Source organism: Rousettus aegyptiacus, unplaced genomic scaffold (assembly GCF_014176215.1).
Source record: "Rousettus aegyptiacus isolate mRouAeg1 unplaced genomic scaffold, mRouAeg1.p scaffold_m13_p_3, whole genome shotgun sequence".
NCBI lineage: Eukaryota > Metazoa > Chordata > Mammalia > Chiroptera > Pteropodidae > Rousettus > Rousettus aegyptiacus.
This window is the reverse complement of record NW_023416306.1, coordinates 163,174,378-163,191,631: the sequence shown is the minus strand read 5'-3', so window position 1 is coordinate 163,191,631 and position 17,254 is coordinate 163,174,378. Positions and strand designations below refer to the sequence as shown.

General features: G+C 45.5%; 2 pseudogenes; both read right to left on the bottom strand.

Annotated features, from left to right (window-relative positions):
* Positions 1-220: 220 nt before the first annotated feature.
* On the bottom strand, positions 221-339 carry LOC118600942 (annotated as a pseudogene).
* Positions 340-12,284: 11,945 nt separating this feature from the next.
* Positions 12,285-16,956, bottom strand: LOC107515619 (annotated as a pseudogene).
* Between the last annotated feature and the right edge of the window lie 298 nt (positions 16,957-17,254).

The following is a 17,254-nucleotide window of genomic DNA, read 5'->3' as shown; positions in this document are numbered from 1 at the left end:
TCCACCTGTTTGACCAACTCCACTACTACACCCGCTTCTTTCCTTCCTTCCTTCCTTCCTTCCTTCCTTCCTTCCTTCCTTCCTTCCTTCCTTCCTTCCTCCCTCCCTCCCTCCCTCCTTTCCATCCTTCCTTCCTTCCCTTCCTTCCTTCCTTCCTTCCTTCCTTCCTTCCTTCCTTCCTTCCTTCCTTCCTTCCTTCCTTTTCTTTCTTTCTTTTTAATGCCTACAGCACCTGGTCTTCTGAGGTGGTCTCCCATCCAAGTACCTACCAGGCCCGACCCTGCTTCACTTCCAAGATCAGACGAGATTGGGCACATTAAGGGTGGCATGGCCGCAGATACACCCTCTCTATACAGACATGTGCCACTTAATGACAGAGAGATGCTCTGAGAAATACACGTTAGGCGATTTTTGTCATTGTGTGAACATCGCAGAGTGCACTTACACAAACCTAGAAGGTATAGCCTACTACTGCGATTATGTATGCTCTACTTTTATACCACTCACAGTGCAGTAGGTTTGTTTACACCAGCATCACCTCAAACACGTGCATCTGCTACTACCTTGAGATGGCCACGACATCACTAGGTCATAGGAATTTTTCAGCTTCATTATAATCTCATGGGACCCCCATTGTATATGTGGTTCGTCATTGACCAAAATGTCATTACGTGGCATATGACGGTCCTCCCTGTCCTTCTCCCTCTCCTCAGGCCTTGCCCTTTCCTATCTAGTCTCTAAATTAGCATCTATTCTCTAAATTAGGTCTCTGGGTTTGTCAGCTGCTCCCAAAGAGACTCGGGTAGAGCAGAGCAGACTACCATTAACTAAGGTCACAAAAGATTGATAGATAAACCATATCATCGCCGGGTTAATTGGCAGCACAGAGAGTCCCATTCGGGGACCGTACATCCCCCCGGCAGCGAGGGATCCTGACCCTAGCTCCACGTTGCAGGTCGCGTGATGTGTGCCTTGGATGACGCCAGGGCACAGCAGTTATACAGAGTGCACTGTGAGGCGAAAAGCGCGGCACGGCGTTTGCAAGTAACAGAGTTAACAGAGGCCCCAAGAAGGTAATTAGTTTGGTGAGCACAGCATTAGAATTAAGAAGCTCTCTCGGGAGATTTCATCAACGCCGTGGAAAAGCCTGGTGGACGCTCCCTGCCCAGCAGTGAGTGGAACTACACGGAGGCCAGAGGGCCTGAGTCCTCGGGTTTGCTGACTCCGACTCCTGGCCAGGGCCGGCTAAACACTGACAAATTCTTGTTCTTTGGCTTTCCCTTTTTCCAGGCCCCTGGAGGAATCTCGTTGTCCTGATAATAAGGTTATTCTCCAGCCTAGACACGAGACATTTGATCAAGTTTCAGCTCAGGGACATGTCACTTTTTCCTCCTGAGACTACAGCCTGGTCCTTGTGACTTGATTTCAAGAGTTCGCCCATATCTTTGGCCACAGTTTGGGGCTGAATCCTGTCATCTCCATCCTCCACCTCCCGCCAATTCCCATGTTGAAGTCCTAACCCCCTGTAGTTCAGAATATGACCTAATTTGGAAATAGAGTCATTGCACCTGCAATTAGTTAAGGTGAGGTCATACTGGAGTTGGGTGGGCCCCTGATCTAATAGGACTGTTGTCTTTACAAAAAGAGGACATTTGAACACAGACACAGAGGGAAAATATCATGTAAAGATGGGAGTGATGCCGCCAAAGCCAGGGAAGGACCAGAAGCTGGGAGAGAGGCCGGGGACGCTTCCTTCCCCAGAGCCTTCAGAGGGAGTGTGGCCCTGCTCACACCTTGATCGTGGACTTCCAGCCACCAGAACTGCAAGACAACAAATCTCTGTTGTTCAAGCCACATAGGTTGTGGCACTTTGAATGGCAGCCCTAGGAAACTGTCATTCACATTTAAATTCTTGTCTGTATTGATTTTAAGATAGCCTCAAAAATTCCTTTAAGGAAACTCGCTTTATTATACACTCGGCTTGTTCCGAGAATTGATATAAGAAACTTGATAAAAGGAACTCTGTTTGGGAGTGACATTGAGGATATTGTTCATTAAGTTACTCAAGGACCCCTAGCCAAAGGCCCTGTGACTTATCACAGAATCTCAAAGCTCAAAGCCAAGAATCAATTGGGATTCTGTTTATTTTATCCTCATAATTAACCCGTATACAATAAAAGGTACATGGCATATTCGTGTCCCTTTTTTTTTTTCAGACTGCAAGGAAGTTTGGAGTTTCATTCCTATAACTTCCCTAAGCCAAGAGTTCTTATTTATTCTAAGTCCCCCCACCCACACACACACACTTGTTTTTTCATTCTCTGTTCTACATCTTGTTCTTCTCCTTTGCTTCACGGTTGTTAGTTTTATTGTCCCTTTAGTAGAATGATAAGCAACCTCAAATCTCTTTGGGAAGCAAGCGAGATATGAATCGACAGATTGAAATGAAGACAAAAAACCCAAAGCAATGAAGTTTTGGGAAGTGGGAGGGAGGGATCGTTTTACCAGAAGTCCCAGTCATTAAAAACAAACAAACAAACAAACAGGAAGCACGAGAACAATCCTCTGCCACCTGACACGTATTGCAGGCACGCGGCAGAAGATGGAGATGAATTAAAGCATGGCGTGGCGGGGGTTGGGAGGGGGCGTTCACACTGACCCGTGCGGAGCTGCGAGCCGACGCGGAGCGTGATGCCCAGCGTCTCCTCCTCCGCAATCGTTTCGTGTCTCTAACTGTGAAACCAGACAGTTCTTCACGGACCCAATTTCATCGTCTTCTCTCCTCCCTTCTGCGATTGGAGCAAACGGCGAGACTGCGAAGAGGCGGGTTCCACTCCTGACATCCCGATTGGCACCATGCGCCCCTCCCTTGCGGGGCATGTCATGGGGCCGCGTGCGGAGTGGGCTCCCCGGAGTGCTGTCCACGGCGGGGGTGGGGAGGGGGTCGCCGGAGGCCCCACCTCCATCCACCTCCATCTGCCCGACTGCCCTTTCTCCCACCTGGAGTTCCTAACATCAAACGTGAGGACCAGGGGCCACCGCACCCAGCAAATCACAGGGCCCGGGGCGCGGGGGGAGGTGCTAAGCAACGAGTCATCTTGGACCCTGGACTCGTCCTCTCCCAGGTAGGGGGTCTTTTTTCCCAGATAAAGGATTCGAGATACAAGAGGAACCGAGGTCCCCCCGGGGTGTTGAAGGCGGGCCAGGGCAGGCTCCAGCAGAGCCTACATGTGTTGAGCACTGATTAGATGCCCCGGCCTGTGGCAAGTGCTTTATTTGTAATAACCTGCTTGATCTCTCTTCGAACTTCTGAGCAGCTGCTTTTATTATCCCCATTTTACAGATGAGGAAACGGAGGTACGGAAAGTCCAAGGAACTCACCCCAAACAACAGATGTGAGTGGAGGAGCCAGGATTCGAACCCAGGTGCGGTGACTCCTGATTCAGGAGCTCAAGTGCCGGCGAAGCAGCACAGCCCATTAGCACGGAATTCACTGTGCACGGAACCCGGAGAGCGCACTCGGCGTTTCTTTGCTTTGCTGTGAGCTCCCCTTTCTGGTCACACAGAGGTCCCTCAGAGGGGCATCCCGGGGTCTCTCTTCTGCCCCTCTCCTCTTTCCTCACCTCCAAACCAGCCCTCCAGGATGCAGGCTCCACACCAGGACCCCCAGATCCCGCTACAGTGATCTTTGGTATCCTGGTTTCCTCCTGGTGCAGCTTTTACGCAACAAACATCATTCTTTGTTAATATTGACCTCTTATCAGCGAAGAACGCCCCGGCCCCAATCTGGGATTTACTCCGTTCTGCTAAAGAACTCTGTCCCCTGCACCGAAGAGTAAATTAGGTGGGAAGGAGAAAGAATAGTTTTTTCTTCCATAAGAGCAACTCTCATTTATTGCACGTTACCACAAAGCAGGCCCGGTGCTCAGTGCCTCACCTTACAAGATGAGGGACCACTGGCCCCCATTTTCCAGATGAAGACGTTGTGACATAGAAAGTTAAGTAACTTGCCCAAGGCCTCACAGCTATTGAGTGGCAGAGTTGAGGCTTGAAAAGAAAAGTGGCCAAGGCATTTTGTCAAGAGCAAGGAGGCAGCGAGGGGGGCTTCACCTCAGCTGTCAGCCCTGCCTCATACAGACGCAGACTCTCCTCCACCTGCAGGCTCAGCCCCACCTCACCCCTGCCCCAGGCTGAACGAGGCGGCCAGTGTCCTGCCGCCCGTGCCCTCTCACGTGGGGAGACTTTGTGCAGTCCCCTTCCAGGTCCGAGGACTGCTCTGTGACTGCTTGGACCTGCAGCTGTGCCCTGACCAGAGGGCAGGTCTCATGCCAGGAAGACGTTCTTTGTGAGAGGATCAGGCAGGATTATTGGGTAGGCTTGACCAGAAGGAGGGAGTAAGTGTGTTCTCGAGGGATCTCTCTTATCACAAAGGATGGAGGAAGATTATGCATTAAGGGAGAGTGGAAACACAGACCTGCTGCCCGGAAATAGCTTTCAGCCTTACCATTCATCAGCTGGGCAGGCCTCAGACTCACCGTGAGAAGCCATCTTCTTAGAGGGGGCTGTAAAATTGAAACAAGACCAGTCATGTTGATAGGCTGCTTTAATTTAATAAAGGGTTAGTTAGTTATTAGTTTATCTTCACAACCGCTCTGTAAAACAGGCTGGGAAATAGTAATGTCCTATTTGACAGGTGAGCAAAAGTAAAGTCCAGAGAGGTGGATAATCGACTTCGGTCATTTTCTAGAGTCCAAAGCAAGACGACCTGTGTCGTGGGTCCTGGTGCTGTAAATGGTCCACTCCAGAAAATGGACAATTAAAGTGGCAGGAAAAGAAGAGCTTCCGTTTTCATTTTTAAAGATATTTTTTAAAATAAGGAGAAAAGTCTTATGTTTACTCACATATACTATTTCCAGTGCTGTTTGTTTCTTTTGTTTCAATGGATATTGCCATATAGTATCATTTTCTTCTGCGCAAAGGACTTCCTTTGCCATTTCTTGTCTTTCAGGTCTTCCGGGATGAATTCTTTCAGCTGTAGTACCTCAGCTTTTGTTGATTGAAAGATTTCAGCTGGGTATAGAATTCTAAGTTTTTTTCCCCTCCCTCTCACTGTTTTAAAGATGCATCTCCACTGTCTCCTAACTTACATTATTTCTGTTGAGAAATCTGCTGATATTCTCAGTTTTGCTCCTCTGTGTGTAATGTGTACTGTCTTCCTCTGGCTGATTTTAAGATTTTCTCTTCATCAGCTGGTTTTAAACAATTCCATTTTTGTTTGCCTTGGTGTCATTTTCTTCTCATTTCTTGGGGTTCACAGAACTTCTTAGATCTATAAGTGTACAGTTTTCTCCAAATTTGGAAATAGTTATTTAAATATTTCTTCTGTTTCTCCCGCCCTCCTTCAGGGACTCCAATTACACATAAATTAGGCTGCTCGAAGTTGTTCCACAGCTCACTGACGCTCTGCTCACTTTTTTCCTCGGGTATTTCTCTGTCTCATTTCGGTTGGGTTCTACTGCTATGTCTTCTTCAAGTCGATTGATTTTTTACTCTGCAGTGTTTAATCTGTTGTTAATCTCACCCAGTGTATAGCAGACACTGTATTTTTCATCTCTAGTATTTTTGTTTTTCTGTTTTTATATCTTCTGTGTCTCTCCTTAGCATGCTCATGCTTTTCTCTACCTTCTTAAACACGTGGGATACAGTGAAAAAAATTATTTTATTGTCCTTGTTTACTACTTATACCGTCTGTGTCAGGCCTCAGTCTGTTTCCATTGACTGATTTTTCACCTTTTTTTTTGGTTTACATTTTCCTACTTCTTTGTACACCTGGTGATTTTTTTTTTATTGGATGCTGTGTTGTTGAGTGCTAGATATTTTCATATCCTTAAAATATTCTTGATCTTTGTTCTGGGATGTAGTTAAATCGCTTTAATTCTTTTGAGGCTTCCTTTTAAGCTTTGTTGCTTGGAACCAGAGCAGATTTTAGTCTAGGGCTAATTTTTACCCGCTGCTAACACAGTACCCTTCTAAAGACTCTATCTGCGCCCTGCATGATATGACATTTTGTTGTCGTTGATGTTGTTCTGGTGGAAACACAAACTGCTCCCAAACCTCGGATGAGCCCCATGGCTTGGTCAGCCCATTCTGTTTGTTGGTTCTTTTTCTGGGCTCAGGTAGTTTGCTCATATGCGTGCACTGATTAATAGTCAAGTAAGGAGAATCCCTCTGCAGATCTCAGTGCTGTCTCTCTTTATAACTTTCTCCTCTCCCTGCAGCTCTCTTTCTTGGATATTCTGCATTGTAGATTCTCGCCGCCATAGCTTTCTTAAATTCTTCTCAACTCTGTCTTCTCGACTCAGAAAGACTATCAACTCTATTTGGCTTTCCCTCCCTGCGCTTTGGCCTAGAAGTTATTTCCTCTTACTTGTTTCTCTTCCTTCCTCTCAGGGATCACTTTTTGCCCTGCCTGTTGTCTAACATCTGAAAAGGATTCTTTTACAAAGTATTGTTTTATGCAGTTTTTCAGTTGCTTAAGGCAGGAGAGTAAATCCAATCCCTGTTACACTATCATAGCTAAGAGCGTAATCCCCATATGTGTTTTAATTTAAAGAATTTTTTATTGTGGTTACATATATATAACATAAAATGTACCATTTTAATCCTACACAGCAAGGCTATGAGCTTCATTGAGAAAGGATCCTAAAATCACAATAGCCTTTGCCTGTCTATAAGGACTTCTACTGGAAGGCTATTTCTTGACCTGGAGCAGACATCCCAGAAATCAGCCTGCAATCCATTGCTGCAAGAGGGTATTCATGCATATGCCAGAGGAACATTAGGCTTGGGGCCAGACTGATGACTGAGTGACAGAGTCTCTGTCACCTGTGAACCAGGGTAGATTCAGGGAGGGGCTCCCTCCTTGAGGTGCTATACAAGGCGGGGTGCACTGGGAGTCTGTAGGCTTGTCGGGCTGGTGGGACCCTGAGACCACAGTACACAGTCAGCCACGAGGAGTTACATGTCAGCTTCATTTGCATCACTGGCTTATCTTAAATCACAATTACAAATCTTCTGAAATCTCTATTTAACTTTTGCCATCCCCAAATGGGCATGTTAGCGGCCATCGATCCAGCACACCAGGGATTCTCGCCTTCCAGGAGTCTACTCCTGTCCGTACATGCATGAGAACAAGATTCTTGTCTCGGAAATACTCCGGTGGCCTCTTTGCAAAGGCTGTGGGTCGTTTACTCCCAGCCTTTCATAAGAAAACCCTAGAAGCACATTCCTTTATATGGTTTCAGTTTGTGTGAAATATACTCTAAGGGTCACAAGTGGGTTTTTATTAGTATCTTTCACTAGCGACCTATGAAGCGTGGGACGTTTTATAGATGCTCATTTTACAGATGGGAGTATCAGGGCCGAGGGACAGCCACTGTCCCACAGCCTTTCCTATCAAATCGGGGCGGTGCACCTCCTCCCTGCAATTCCCCCGTGAGTGTCCGCCGGCTCCTGAGGCCGGCTGCCCCTCACACTGTGTGAGGAGCCCTCTCAGCCCCGAAGGCCGGAGTGGGCTTCTTCGTCTTTGTTCCTCTCCTCTGTGTGGGGTGTGGAACCCAATATGCTCTTAAATAAAAACAGCCAACCTTCATCACCGTTGCTTTATCTTCAAACCATCACGGTTTTATGGCATCCAAACCATTATTAGTCCTTTCTTACAATGGTGCGCAGAGAAATTAGTAGGCCAAGTTTTACTTCTGTCTGCCCAGCACAGATTCAGCATAAAACTCAATTCCAAAAAGACCCCAGATAAGGAAACAACTACCTAGTTTTTCCAGAGAGCCATTAGAATAAGAAGTATTAATTTGGTAAAATAATAACTTTTTTCAAAAAGGTCTAAAAAATGGGCAGTTCTGAGAAATCAACTTTTCTGGTGAACTGAGTTTCACGGTTGTCTCAGCACTTTGGCTGCAGCTGGGGTGACAGGGATGGAGCCGATGTCACCTGTGGAGGATGATGGAGAATCTGGGGTGTCGGAGCCTTCATTCTGAGCAGCAGCTCTTCTCCGATGGTGACGGTAAAGGGGCAGCAAAGATGGCAGCCTCCCCTGCAGTCAAGGAAGGAAACCAACCTGGAGACAATGGCGTTCCCAGCATACGGGACACTCAGAACCAGTGCCAGCTTCATGGGTATGTGACCTGTTCAGTCACACAGGGCCCCACACTCAGAAAGGCTCCAACCAAGCTTGGTTTAATGCTCTACTGTCGCCATCTTGAAATTCTTAATCATTTTGGTACAAGGGAGCCTGCACTAGGCACTGCAAATTCTAAAGCCAGTCCTGCCGGGGGTGGATCATTGCTTAGCTCCCTCTTCCTCTATAGGACAAAATTCTTTTCAGTAATAATCAGGAAAGAGAAGGAATAATAACAATGGCCAGAAGAGAAATGCAGACATTGAAAAATTTTCTTTTTTTCGAATTTTGTATGCATGATACAGAAGTAAAATTTAAAATAGAATAAAATAAAATAAAATAACAATTACAGCACAAAAAAACCCTCAACTATTTATTCAACAGTTTTTATATTTGCCTAATAGTTTGAGCTAATAATATCTTTAAAAATAATTTTTTAGTAACTAATAATTGTTCAGCAATGTTTCATTTTCTTGACTTGTTCTTTAGTTGCTAAATAATCAACAATTTAAAAGAAACAAATTTCAATTTTAAAGGTGGTATTTAATAAATTCAGTGAAATAGTTTATTCATGAACTAAAATTTGCATTTTAAAAATAAAACTACTACACCTCATAGTTTTTTTACTTTGTTTCCTTTTAAATTTAGACACAAATAAAAATTCCAAGCGGTCACATGGAATGAAGTCATTCAAGTTCTGTGCCATCATTATTTATTTCAAACCATTAATTATATCAAATTTCTGACCAAACGCAACCATCCATGGGACTGTGGTGATGAGGGCTAAGAACTGTGCCCCACATAAACCTGAAGGACCTTAAGCCATCATGAATTTAATTTTGAAAGGAATCTGAGAAGCCGCCCAACCTGTGTCCCACACCGAGGGCAGCCTCATAACTGAGGGATCTTCAAATTAACTCCCATGCAGAATACAATTCGTATAAACGATAAGTTTCTTTTAAACATACTAATTTTAAGATTATATGTTCTTATTGAAACTCAACAATAACCACAGCAACTATTTAGAAATTAGACCAAAAACAAAACAAAACAAAACAAAAGACTGTCTTTCAGGAGTATTTATCACCAATAATGTGTGACATTGCTGACATATGGTGCTGACAAAAAGCAGACCAACTTTAGTACATTTTATTACTTTTAAATTCTCTACAAACGATGTACCCCCTGTTTGCCTGCCTCTGGTCAGAGACCCTTTTTATTTTGCCATCAAAAGTCACAAACTTTTTTTTTAATGGTAGTGATAGGCAGTATTACTAAGGGTTCTGGGCTGCTACTGGAAATACAATTTGGGGGCAGAACAACATGGCAAAATGACGAAAGTGTACTTCTTTTGGCGTAGAAATTTTGTTTCAAGGATTTCAGTCTAAATAGATGGACATGGGTGCATTTACATATTTAGCAGTAAAATATTCCTCACAGTATTGCTTGTAATAATGACACTGGAAATAAATTGGTCGAATAAATCACAGTACGTTCACGCATTCGAATTCTTGGCGTTACGTTCGTTGCTTGCTTTTTGTTGTTACTGTTGATGACTTTTGGCCAGTTTTTATGTTGCATAAAAATGTTTAATATTACAGGAAAAATTTCCTAACATATTCTTAAGTGAAACAATCGGGTTATAAAACACAATGTATTATATTTTCCTCTTTTTTATATAAGAATATGCACGTTATTCGTACATACCACCCGCTTCCTAGCTGGAGCACAAAATAAGTTTATATTTTATTTTATATCTAAATTATAATGATTCCAGGCTCCCGCCTCAAAGATCACAGGAAATTCCTTCTCCTGACAGTTCCCGTCCAGAGTCCTTCTGGGACGTTTGGCAGTTTCTCAAATTCAACCTGCTTGCTCTTCCTCTGGCGCCCTGCAGGGCACCTCCGGCAGCTATTTTGGGGAAAAGCTCTTGTTTTCCAGGCCGCTGGGCCTTTTCCTTAGCTGCCCTGACTGCTTAAATCCATACTCAGGTGTTTAGCAAACCATTGCTGACTGCTGGGGGGAATAACCCAGAGTCAAGTGCAGTGAATGCCTTGACAGCTTAGTACTTTACATTTGTTTGGGACTCACAAGCCCGAAGTCACCCTCAGGGTCTGTGCTTTGAGCCTGAGAGGCCTCCACAGGGCAGCACCATCCCAGCCCTCTGCTAGCCCGAATGCAGTAAGGTGGCCCCTCCCTGGCACAGGAGCTGGCCCTCACGCCCACCCTAAGAGACTGAGAGAGAGGGGATCTCCTTCCTTCACAGGAAAGACCTCACCCGCAGACAAGCAGACCACGTGCATATTGGCACAGAAGGTTTGATCTGACCTCTCTAATTTAGAAAAAGCAAAACCGGCCGTTGTCAGCACAATTCCCAAAGCCAGTCATATAACTAAATAACACGACATGAGACACACCAAGAGTCTGACCCAACTTTTTCATTCAGATAAAAATTATTTATCCAACTCATTAAGGGCTGAGTCAGGTTAAAGAATCGCTCCATTTCCATTAGTAACCGTGTCGCACTATACAGCCGTGGACATATTTAGGGCGACTTTGCCATTTTCAGTATCATAAGCAAGTCCTTTACATTTGTGTAACTAAAGAGCCCAGACTGAGACTTTTTCTAAAAACATTAGAAATCTGCTCCAAAGGAGAAATGACATCTTCACCTCCAGAAACCCCAAATTGTCAACGTGTTTCAAATATTATTACCCCCATTACAAACGTCTGTGAGGAAGGGAACATCTCCAGCTGTCACCCAGCTGCCATGTGTGTGTGTGTGTGTGTGTGTGTGTGTGTTTGTGTGTGCGTGAGCACGCGCGCACGCATGTGCAAACGTGTGTTTTGTATATCCATTAAAGACTGGTACCTTGTGTACAAAATCACAAAAGATGGCTAAAGCAAGATGGTGAGATTGTGAGCAATGTTAGCAATGTTAGTTTCCTTTTATTTTATTTGCTTTTTAGGTTTTTGTTTGTTTGTTTATTTTGCTTGAATTTCGAAATTAGGCTGAAAATGAGGCAAGCACAAAGCGCATACACAAAACTGAGTTTTAGGTTTCTGTGGGTTTTAAGCCCCTAATATTTTATTTTCTCTTTCCTTGATTCTTTCTCCTAAAACACAAAGCCCCATATGTCTGATAAATTAACATTTTCAGTTAATCAGATTTTATTAAGTATTTTACAAGTTTTATAGACAATTGTCCTTAAGCGGGCCTGATGCGCAATGACAGATGGGGCCCGGCTGATCAGAACCCGACGAGAGAGCAGACTGAAAGCACAGGCGTTCCTTTCAATCAGTGTGATTTAGAATTGGAAGAGTTTGTTTGTTTGTTTTTTTTAAAAAAGAAACATTCATGTTAGCAGAGAGGGAGTTGAAATTAGTGATATTTATTGAAAACTACACAATGAGTTTTAGAACCATAGGGCACCTTGATTATCTTGTCGGTGGCCCACTTTTTGAACGTGAATCTGATTTTAAAAAACACTAATATTAAAACTTTAAAGCAATTGTTTTTCTCTGTGCTTGAGCAGTTTCTCATCCGTCAGGTGGCAAATAGGCCGGTGCTTTTTAAAACACTTTTTTATTTCGAATTACCAGAGTAATACATATTTGTTGATGAAAATAAAATACGCATAGAAGAGCTCAAAGAAAAACAATCGCCCATAATCTCTCCGTGTGTTTATGAAAAATCTGCTCATTTGTGGCATTTACTTCCAGCCTAATACACACACACACACACACACACACACACACACACACACACACGTACCTCCATGGGAGTACACCTACCCAGATACATTCACGTATATACAATGACAGGATTATTCTGGGCACACTGCTTTGTAATCTGCTACTTGTAATTTACCAGTATGTTGTGTGTGTGTGTGTGTGTGTGTGTGTGTGTGTGTGTATAATTTTTTTTTTTTTTTTTTGCTGCAAAAGCTTTATAGTTTTACTTTGGTCAGGGAATGGGAGAGGGCTCCTGGGTGGTTAGAAGCCTAGGGGCTGCAGGGAGAGGCTCAAGCAGAAACACAACTTCAGGGGGATACAGCGGAGCTCCTCAAAGGCCTCAGGGCTCCAAAGGCTTCTATTTGTGCTTGAGGATGAGCCTTTGGAAGACATTCGCCCAGCCCAGCCTGGGGCCCAGCCAGCCCACGGAGGTTAGTCAGGTGTCGCCCATCTTCCTGATGAGTTTCACCTCCTCCTCTAAGAAGTGGCTCTCCAGGACATCACGGAGGTTGGCGCCTGCGCCGGCAGGACCCAGGGCGTGCAGAGCCAAAAGGGCCTGGTTCATGTTCTTCTCCATAACCGTGGTGGCTTGCATGGCATCCTGAGTTTCCCCCCACTCATGTTGGGAAGGCAGGTCCTGGAAGAGGGCACAGCCGCCATGCTGGTTTTGCATTTTCAAGAGATGCTGGGGGCCCTCGCGCTTTTCAACCAACTCACAGAAGAAGTGGCCCACGTCCTCCGGAGCCACATTGAGGTGGCCGAAATAGAAGCCCAGAGAGAGGTAGGTGTGGGAGGCCCGCAGCTGCAGGTTGACCAGGCAGTTGACAGAGTCCTCCACCTGGGCAGAATAATTCTGAGGAACTTGGGAGCTTGTGGTTACTCAGCGATAAGGAGTTAATGCTCAAAAAATGGTGTGGGCTGGTTCCCAGAGGCCAAGGATGGTGAGATGGTTCTACCTTAAGGAAATTATTTATAAGAAATAAGAAATAGACAATGAAAATGTACACGGAAGTAGTCATGAGAGCAAAGAATTAGAAATACTTCGAATACCAACAATATGACATAGCACAATGCACCCATTAGAAAGCTGTTAACAGAGAATTATTGGTCCCTGCTCCGGGGGAACCCCCAGTCTTGGGGATGCTGGAGAAGCGGGTACAGGGCTACATTTCACCTAAGTCTTCCTTGAATTGTAAAGGAGGCTCAGCGTAGTGATAGCTAAGGAGTTCGCCCAGAGGAGAGGAGGAAAGGGATGCTGAGACCCAGGTGCTCGGAAAGAAAGGTCACCGTGCAGAGGAGGGAGGTGCTCCAGTTCAGACTGTGACTGGCGCCCAGCCCATCCGCATGCTGCCCAGTCCTTCCTCACCTGCCCCCACATGCATCTCGCCCCTCAGGGCTGTACGGGACAACTGGTTTTGCTTCAGGATGAGCACTGGCTGCCTCACAGTCTGACGCAGAAGGGAAAAGGTTAGGGATGAGGTGCTAGGTGAGCTGTTGGTGGTAGCAGGATCCTATCGGTGCGCAGTGACTGGTGTTGGATTAGACTCCTCCATCCTGGGCAATATGAGGCCTTGACTCAGGAACACCTGCCCTCTCAGCGGGGCTCAGAAAAGAGGACCAGCAAACGCAGAGCTTTCACTGGGAGGTTGGCCGCGGGCCTGCTACCTGGGTGCTTTCTTGCTTTGGCAGAGTGTTCGGTCCTAAATATAGATCCCTCTCTGGGAGGTGAACTTGTCACTCAATAGGAAGCAGAACTTCCTGACTGGTAAAGGCATGGGAAATCAGTTTAGATTTGAACCAATTCATTCTGAAAGATCTCTTTGACTCTGAGATCTTGTGTCTCCTTTCCCTTAAAATGCCACCTTGGAAGCCAGTGCATCATCCACCTCATTAGATGAAAATGCTCTGCTTACGTGAGGCGTCACCAGGCTGCCTGGCCTCCGACTTCTGCTTCTCCACTTCCCATCTATGTGATCTCGGGCAAAATAATGAATCCATCTGCCTCAGTCTCCTCATCTATCTAACAGGATACTACTACTACTTTTTGCCTAGGGCTGTTGTGAGGATAAAATGAGCTAATATGTGCTCAGTGATTATGTGTTGAAGGTTGAATGAATGTCTGTTTTTCCCTCCACACTGAGTGTATAGACCATGATTCATCTCTACATCTGTAGCAGCTAAACGCAGATTGCACCAGAGAGTTCAACTACAAACCTTTCCCTGGTCTTCCTCTTTCAAGAAAAGGTCTTAAGTAATAAAATATGCAGATGTGTGGGATGTGGAAATAACAGGAGACTTCCACTGGAACATCGAAGTCAGTAGAAATCCAGCTAGTCTCCTGTATCTTCGCAGGTTCTGTGCAAATCATCACGGTTTGTAGGACATGTGGGGCCCCACCCAGCAGCACAGACTTCAGGACAGGGTCTTGTGTCCATTTTTCCAATAGCAGGACTTATTTATAAGCGTGTGTATAATATAGAAGGTAAAATAACAAAAACTTAAAATTTAAAAATGCATTAAGTTCATTAAAGTTTATATTTTTTATTATACTCTATATAAATAAAAGTATTGTCATCTATAAAAATAGAAGGTAATAGAAAGCTAATAGACACGTCTGTCACATTGTAATCTTCCCACATAACAATTCGTACATAAACATCATTCTCACTGTAGGCAGAGTCTTTCCAAGGACTGTGGGTAGTAGAGGGGGGTTGTCTAACGAGTGAGGGTTGGCCCCCAAGCCCCTCCCTATCACCCATAAATCAAGAATTGGTGGAATCATTTCTAACCCCTAAAGCAGTGGCATTTGGCCTCAGCTGCACATGGGATCATGTGTGGAGTTTTCAAAAATAGTAATGTCCAGGTGATTTAAAAATGCTTTCAAGGTTAAGAATCACTGGTCCAGGGCATACCCAGACTTAGGCTCTGGCAGGCGTCTGTCATCATTGACAGTAGGTGAGGGAGGGGCTTCTCCTTAGAAAGGATGCATGGAGGCCCATCTGTCTGTTTTGGATAGATTCTCAGGTGCTTCAGCAGAAAGGGCTGGTCACAAGACTGAGATCCATTAGGCCTGTGGTTTACATCACCTGCTTACAGGGCCTTCTATGGATAATGCAAAAGGGCTGGAAGAATTGGAAATAGTTATTTCGTTAAACAACTGAGAATATAGGAAAGGTTTTAAAATGTCAAAATGCTTTAAAGCTGATTCTAGTAAGTCAGTATATTTAAAAATCCGTTGTTGCCTTTCTTTTTGGAGAGTTATTTTAGAGACTTGAAAAGTATGATTCTGTGATATTGTCTGGCCGGCTTTCCACTAGGAGCTTCTGTTCTGGAGAAGCGTGGGAAGGAAGCAGGAGTCAAGTCTCAGGGAGCTGGGGCAGGACACAGGGAACAGGTGTGGGCGGGGGAGGTCTTCGGGCCGTCGCGTCTCTGCTTTTGTCATGACGGAGACCTGCTGGAGGAAGAAAGTGAGAAAGACAAAGCCCGCAGACAGGAATTTATTGGGGGTACGAAAAATGGGAGGCATATAGGTTACGGGCCCTGATCGCAGCATCGCAGAGGCCAGGAAGTATGTTCTGGTCACGTTCTCCAGGGACAAGACACAGTAGAACCTTGGGATATCACATGGCACACCTGGCTTTCACACCCTACTTGGAAAAGGGGAGAAAGGGTCTGAAACAGGTGACAGCTGAAGCTCCTCCCTCCAGTTCAGACATTCTGGGAGATGACGCATTTGAAAACTGGGTTGCCGACGGGCTGCTGGGAGGGGGAAGAAGGAAGACCGCTCTCAAGGTATTAACGTTTGCAGGGGTTGAAGGAGGAACAGAGCAGGTCGGGTGACACTTAAGGAAACAAGGGGATCTCAGGACAGTGAGCCCGGGAGCTTGGGCAGCTCTGTCCCCAGTTTCCCTGTGACCTAGAGGCTGTCGCTCACACTGTGAGGCACAAAATGGCGGTGGTACCAGCTTCCTCTTCCCAGCTTCACAGAGACTTGCCGTTACCATGGTGATGTGATGTATGGCTTTGTGCTGTGACCAGCTCCTTCTTTATTCTCATCTCAGCAGCGGCAGTCAACCTCAGCTTACCTAGCCGTAAGGTACTACCTCTGGGGCTGTAAGAAAGGGCCTGAATAGGGAATTTCTGTGCTTGTTTGACTCACCTCAGGAGCAAATCTCTTCCTTTCCTGTCGTGGCCTCTATCCTCCAAAGAATTCAGTTTCCTTAGATAGAAAGTCTGAGGGACTTGGGTCTTATGTCTCGAGGGAGGCAAAGAACGAAATCTGAAATATAACACCTACTAAATGAGAACAAAATGTGGTCTCTCCCTTTGTTCTGTCTCTGACAGCAATAGCAAGAGATAGTTTCTGGGAGACACACAGTGCTCGCCTTCAGCGAAGTCAAGTTCTTAAGGTTAGGGATGGGAGCCTCTTCAACTCGCCCCTGATAACTCACTCTGCCTCTGTCGCTCCCGTGAGCTCCTCTAAGCCCTTCGCGAACTTATTTATTCTTTGAGCTTTTCTTGGATTCCAAAGCATGGAGGCAACCCCCTGAGACCTGTGGTTGAGCTGTGGCCTCATCCATCAGCCGCAGACTGCTACTGTGGAGTGATGTCCTCTGTACAGAATTCTCTGCCGGGGGTCTTTCCTAGGCTCTGCTGCTAAAAAGCTATGAGCCTGAGCCAAGTCCTTCCATTTCTCTGAGTCTCAGTTTCCCATTCTAGAAAACAAGAGCAGGAGCCTCTGGCCACTGCAGGCTCAGAGCGTGGCCGTGTTCTGAGGGCAGGAACTGTGCCCTATTCGTCGATGCATCCAAGAGCTCAGCATGGCCTCTGGAGCGTTACAAAAAATTCAGTGAATGGCAGTCAAATGGAAGGAAAAAAAGGGAAAAAAAAACCTTAATGGTGATCATTTCATGCCACTTAGAATTCTTGGTGGCCAGCGACAGAAGGAAACTCAAACTAGCTTAACCATCTACAGGGAGTTTACATCTCACGTAACCGGGAAGTCCAGCGGTGGAGTCGGCTTCAGCCATGGCTGGATTCCAGGGCCTCTAGGAAGCCGGGAGCGCACAAGCCTTTAGCACAAAACCCAATTTCACTTGTTTGGCGCCCGCCCCTCGGCAGGGGTGGGAAGGAGCTAAGTTTCAGGATCAGAAATGTCTGGATTTCTCCTCCTGCTCTGCCTCTCCTAGGCGAGTCACTTTTTTCGAAGTCCTGGCTTCAGCTCTATAAGATGGGTCTAAGAATATTTGCTTAGCATAGGGTCGTTGAAAGCTCAAAAGCGGCGAGAATGTGAAAAGTTTCTCCTAGCCTTAAAATGCCATTTACATG